This window comes from Phyllostomus hastatus, unplaced genomic scaffold (genome assembly GCF_019186645.2).
Source record: "Phyllostomus hastatus isolate PE091 unplaced genomic scaffold, TTU_PhHast_1.1 phas_contig_29, whole genome shotgun sequence".
In the NCBI taxonomy this organism is placed as follows: domain Eukaryota; kingdom Metazoa; phylum Chordata; class Mammalia; order Chiroptera; family Phyllostomidae; genus Phyllostomus; species Phyllostomus hastatus.
The window spans coordinates 43,503,519-43,510,349 of record NW_025333835.1 but is presented as its reverse complement, the minus strand read 5'-3'; positions in this window follow the sequence as shown (position 1 = coordinate 43,510,349).

Sequence of the window (6,831 nt, the reverse complement as noted above, 5' to 3'; positions counted from 1 at the left end):
GGGGCCTGGGGTTATCCCGGCGGATGCCACACGCTCTGGGGAGGCCAAATGCAGAACTGCTGGGCTCGGGAGAAGCAGGGCTAGGCGAACTTTGATCTTTGGAACGGGGGCACCGCAGCCTCAATATCCGACCTGCGGCCAGAGAGCACCTGAACCCAGTGAAAGGTAATGGAAGGGCAACGAGCACCTCCACCTGTGTGATCTTAGCTTATCTGAGTCTCGGTTGCTTCATCTGTAAGATGATGTGCATTCAAAGACCAAGTACTGAACCTTGGCCAGGTAGCTCAGTTGATTGGAGTATCATCCCAATGTACGCCACGGTTGCGGGTTTGATCCCTGCTCAGAGCACATGCAACAATCAACCAATGAATGCATAGCTAAGCGGAAGATAAATCCATGTTTCTCTGTCTCTGAAAATCAATAAATTTAAAGAGGTACTATTATGATACACTCAGGGCATAAAAAAAAAGTGGAGATTACTTCTCCTTAAATGAGTTGGCCAGGTGACTTGTGTTGGTCTGGGAGACAAACGTGGGAAGCAGAGGGTGAAAAGTTCTGCACTCTGGGGTTTGCTCTTTCGTTCCTCATGAATTATGCTGCCATGGGGACCGGTTACCTTTCTAGATGAGGGGCAACACGTGTCCCACTGCCTCCACCAAGAGCCCGCCCACACTAGTGAGGCCAGGCCATCCTCAGCAGACAAACCACCACCACCCACAACAACGATGCCCCCAGCACAGACAAGCTGACATGGCCACCTCGCTGAGCCTGAGAATCCTAAGTGAAATAAATAGTTGTTTCAAGTCACCAAGTTTTGGGGTAGTTTGTTATGCAGCAAACGTAAGTAATACGCAAGGACAGGAAAGGAATTTGAGTGCAAGCCTGTGTTCAAAGCCCCTGTTCCTCCCAGGAAGCTATAGTTCCTCCCTCTGATGGAAGAGGGCCTTGGAACGTCATGTACCGCATTCATTCATGCGGCGTGCACTTCACAAACAAATATTTACCGCGTGACTAGGCTAGCACATGTCAGGTGCTCCACTGTGTTTAGTTAGGTTCACTGATTTGGACTAGAAAATATCGTCTGTCATCAGAGCTTACAGAATCACGGCTAGAGGAAGAGAAATAATAAATGAACTAGGAATTTATGTAAGTGTGGTTAGAGATAAAAAGAAAACCAACAGAATCATGTAGAATGGGAGAAAGAGAAAGGATTAGGGTGAGGGCTCAAGTTTATGTAGATTTGTCAGGGGAGCAAGAAGTCCTTTCTCATGAAATTGTGCTGATTAAGCTCCCCAGAAAATAAAGATTTAGGGGTGCAAAAGGTTTGTCAGAGAGTAATACTTCCTGAGAAAAGGTGAGAGAGAAATGTTGGGCAGGGGTACCATCAAACGAATAACCTCACCAGAGGCCATGACTGCGAGCCTCTGGGTCCCAGAGCTCTGGGGGGCCAGAGCTCCCCAGTAAGGAGCTCTGTGGCAGAGACCGCCTGTTAGATGAACTGTGCGTGGGGTGGAAATGACTCGCACCACTGACTCGAGCAATTCGTTGGCTGGGGGGCACCATGAGAAGAATGTGACCTTGGTCCAAACACCGAGGGGAGGGTCCTGAAGGCGCTTACAGCTGGTCAGTGTTGGCCAACCACACTCCTCACAACTGGGCAGTGAATCCTTTCTCTCTCTCTCCTTCATGTGCTTTCATATACATATATATATACATACACACACATACATATGTACACACATATATAACAAATATACGTAAAACAATGTATGTTCAATGTTACATATATTACATATATATTTGTATATAATTAAATTTCATACATAAAGATTTCGTGTGCTTTTACACGAGGTCTGTCCAGAACAAGTCCAGCCATGGTTAATGTAACAAGAATGGTTTGCACAACATCACTGTAACCTGGCAGCCAAGGAGAGTGGACTGGAATGCGCATGTGTGAACAATGATGACTTCACTGTACTCGTCAGTGGGGGCAGTAGGTGCTATTGAGTGAGCCTGTGTACTGTGTGGCCACTGCATTCAAACTGACTGAGCAAGTAGAGCAATGAATTTGCATCCAATTTTGCATTAAGCTTGAACATTCCTCTGGAAGCTATTCGGATGATTCAGAAGGCAGCAGCTATGGGCAGCTGGTGGTTGGCAGCTTGATCACGACAACACACCCACTCATGCATCACGTCTCATGAAGCTTTCTGGGGAAACATCAAATCACCCAGCTGACTCAGCCCCACTACGGCCCAGATTTGCCGCCCTACGACTTCTGGCTCTTCCCAGAACTAAAATCACTTTTGAAAGGGAAGAGAATTCAGACTTTTGATGAGATTCAGAAAAATAGGATGGGGAGCTCATGGTGATTGTGAGAACTGTGTGAGGTCCCAAGGTGCCTACTTTGAAGGGGACTGAGGTGTCACTGTCCTGTGTGCAATCTTTCTTGTATCTTCTTCAATAAATGTGTCTATTTTCATATTATGTGGCTGGGTACCTTCTGGACAGACCTTGTACACAGTTACACAGCATTAACCACTTTTCAGCGTGCTCTTCAGTGGCATTAAGCGCATTCGCATTGGTGTTCAGCTGCCACCACCACCCACCTCTAGAGTTTTTTCATCTTCTATAACTTAAGTTATGTGTCTCCCCTCCCCCACCCCCCGGGAACCACTATTCTGCTTCTGTTTCTGAGAATTTCACTACTCGAGGGTTCGGACGAGTGTGCGTCATTCAGTATTTGTCTTTCCACATCTGGCTCCTTTCACTTAGCGAAATGTCCTCAAGGTTCATCCTTACCGTGGTGTCAACATTTCATTCCTTTTTAAGGCTGAGTGATATTCCGTTGTATGCATGTGCCATATTTTGCTTATTCATCTATCCACCCATACCTGGCGGAAAAACTACAAAGATTCTGATGACTTAGTTTGGGAAACAGCTGATCATTTTTCTATGACATTCTTTCGGTCAAGAACATTACTAAGACCAGTTTCAAAGGAAAGGACATTAAATTCCACTTCACAATGAAAGGAGGAGCAAATAATTTGGCCAGTATTACCTGTAATCTACTACAGGCTGACACCTGTCTGATACATTCATTTTAGAGGGATAAACCGCATTTTTATTAAAGAAATGCAAGGAAACCGATCTATTTTTCAGTTTCTACCATTCGCAATAGGACTATACACAGGACAATATGCTTGCCAGTCAGACCTTTGCGTCTTTCTTTTTTTTTTAAAGATTTTATTTAATTTTAGAGAGGTAAGGGAGGGAGAAAGAGAGAGAGAGAGAAACATCAATGTGCGGTTGCTGGAGGCCGTGGCCTGCAACCCAGGCATGTGCCCTGGCTGGGAATCGAACCTTTGATGCTTTGGTTCGCAGCCCGCGCTCAAGCCACTGAGCTACCCCAGCCAGGGGCGTCTTTCTTAAGAATATGAAGGAGCAGGGCTCAGCCATAAATTACAGATTTTACAGAATGGAGGGGACAGCCTTTTTCTTCCTGTCCTGTAGGACGGGTTGTGAGTGACATGTCAGGTTCTCTTCTCTGTGACCCTCAGCCCAGAGGAGGAAGCTTCCTTCCGTGGGTGTGGGCAGTGTTGAAATCAGGCGGGTCCTCTGGTCCCAGCCTTGTCCCGCTTCCCATTGGAGGCTCTGAGCAGGGGTTGCCTTGAAAGTCCCCTAACCAAAACACTCTTGGTCACAGGGTATGGTCCGGTGGGGGTGGGGAGGGGGTTCTTTGCCGCCCTTGGTTCCAGATTCCTTGCCCACCTGGTCACTGGGCACCTCATGAATTCAAGGAAACCATCTCCCCAAAGTGTTACAAAGAGCACAACCCCATACACTTGAAGATCTAAGTAAAAAATAAGGAGGAGAAAGCTGACTGACAGGCCAGCCATTTGAACCAAGACAGACTGAACATGATTTAATGATTCTGAATTATTAGATTAGACTGTTTGAATCAGTCTGAATGTTTAATGAAGTCTCCAGAAACCCATACACCAACTAGTGACAGAGTTTTGTGGGATAAATCAGAGTTCTTAAAAATAAAAAGGAAGAAAGAGTAAAAGAGAGAAAAAATAGGAAGACAGAGAAAAAATATTCATTTATGTATTTATTTGCACATCTTAATCGCAGTGTGAGATGTTTGATTCTGCTACAATACATACCATACCATATTAAATCAAACCACAGGCAGGTTCCTGAGTTGCGTACAGCTCCAGATATCACACTGAGGGGCGGGCTGGCGAGAAAGAGAAGGAGAAGCTGGGTGAGTTCCAACCGGAAGCTTGGGTGTGGGACAAGAACTCAGCCCATCCCACTGGCACAGGGCAGCCAAGGGCAGCGTGGGCACAGGAAGGAATCAGGCTATGGTAGCTCTTCTCCAAATCAGCCTCCCAAGGAGGAGGTAGTGGGTGAAGGAAAGAGACATTGACAGCATCCACGTGAACTGTAGCGTTCCATCTTGTAACCTAAGTGTGTTAGCATTCTCTTAAGGAGAGCGAAGGGAGGCGTGCTTCATGGTTCACTTGCAGGGCTATTCTTGGCTTCAGTGTAAACTGTGAAGTTGTATCAGACCGCCTTAGGGGAAAAGCTGACTCGGGACTAACAAACACACAGGAGAGGCATGGAAAATAAAGACATAAGTTACCACTAAAATAGGGAAGTTTTGGAGCCAGACAAAATAGCCCGTGTGGGGAAGCTGGCACCCTCCAGTCTGAGTGTGCGACATTTCTGTGTGAGTCGGAGGGACGAGAAGGGTGCTGCTGGATGCAGACCTGGAGCTGGGTGGGGGAGGGCCCCCCCCTGTGCGGGGGTCGCCTACCCTTCAGCTGGGAATCCGGATAAACGAGGAAGAAGTGACGATGAGAAACTGGCTGGCTCTAATGCTGCCGTCACTAGTGGTGTGAGCCGGCCTTCCACCAGCTGCGAACCCTGCAGAAGGGAAATCCGACATGTGGATTCTCGAGGGAGAGTTTGTGACATCTGAGCGGGCTGATTTATGCTTCTCCTGCAGGATTCACAAACATCATCTTGGTGCCTTTTTCCTTCCCTGGACACTTGTATCTCATGTGAATCATGCTACGTGTCTACATACAGCATGAAAATTGCGGGGGCAGGGGCGTTGTTCTCTAGTTTGCTTAATTACACTGAGACTGTTTTGTTACACTCCCGAGAAGAGCAGCTTTCACTGAAGTCTTCATTTACTAGGCACTTGGGTCTTAATCACCATTCTGATGGCAGCGGGCGCCGAGATCAAAGTGAGATCCCTGACCTCAGTGTTGCTCTCTGTTCTTCTTCCTTCAACGCAAGGGCAGACCCAGGCGTGCCCAGCTCTCCGAGGCACAGTGAAGACCAGGCCTGCACACCTAACCAGACTCTGCCAGAGGCTTCGGATAGTGAGGTGAAGTTACAACGCAGTGAAGAAAAACGTTAAACCAGCTGCTGAATGTGATTTCTGAATGTCATAGGCTGACCCTCCTTGCCCACCCATTTCAGTCCCTGACGTTTTACTATGTTTTAGGAGGAGCTGACTGTCCCTAACGGGAATGGCTGGGCCTACCAACACCATCCTCCAGAGCTCAGGCTCCCCAGTCCCTCTATGGCCTTGTGAGGGGAGGAGCCTGTTTCCCCGGAAGTCTAGCTTCCCAGGAAATGTCATGGTCAACAAGGATACAACCCCACCCACAGGGACAGCTTTTGACAGCTCAGCTTTGCACTGTCTTGAACCTCTCTGCTGCTGTTGCACATCGACTTTTTCTTTCTGCAAGTCCACATTGCATTTTTAAAAAATTCTGATTCATTTTAAAGCCACATTTATGGAGGTTTGCCAATTCTGCACCACTTTGGTGTACAATTCTTTGAGTTTTGACAAACAGGTCACCATGTCACTGTTATCACAATCAAGAGGAACAGCAGTTCCTTCACCCCCCAAAATCCCTCGAGTCCTTTTGTAACGTACCTTTAGCCCTGTTTTCTGTGCCTACAATGAACTTGTGTCTATTCCATGGCGTCACATAAATGGAGTCCTACAGCAGATGGTCTTTTATATCTTCTTCCTTTCACTTAGCATAATGAAACATACATAAAGGCAGTTACTTCTTCCTTTCCAAGTTAACTATCGTTATTGATTTTTGATTTTATTGGTTGCGCAAATGAGCGCCTCCAGAAATACGACTGAAAGTTCTGAGAGTGGATGTCCTTGCTTCTCTCGAACCTCAGTCTCTTGCCACTGTATCAGTTTGCTAGAGCCGCTGTGGCAAAGCACCACAATACAATTTTTTTTTCTTGCAACGTGGGAGTCTGAAGTCTAGGATCAAAGTGTCAGCGGGATCGTGTTTTCCGAGGCCTCCCTCCTCTGCTCGCCGATGGCCATCTTCTCCCCGTGTCTCCAAAGGGTCCCTTTCCATGTCCGAGTCCTCACCTCCTGTTCAAGAAAACCAGTCAGATGGCGTTAGGATCCACCCTAACGACTTCAGTTTAATTTAATTCCCTCTTTATAGATCCTACCTATAAAGAGTCACATTATGAGCACTGGTCGTTAGCACTTCAACACGAATATAGGGCCGGGCATGATTCAGCCCATAACAATAATTAAATATGATGTCATCTGTAAGTCTTCATAGATGCCCTGTACCATCTTTGTTAGAATTCCCTTTTACTTCTAGTTTGCTTACATTAAAAAAAAAATTATGGATGAGTACTGAAATTCGTCAATTTTTTCCTGCCTCTATTCAGATGATTATGTGCTTCCTTTTTCCATCTATGGTAAATTATACCGATTGACTTTTCAAATTTTAAGCCAAACTTGTTGTCCTGGGAACAAAGAGA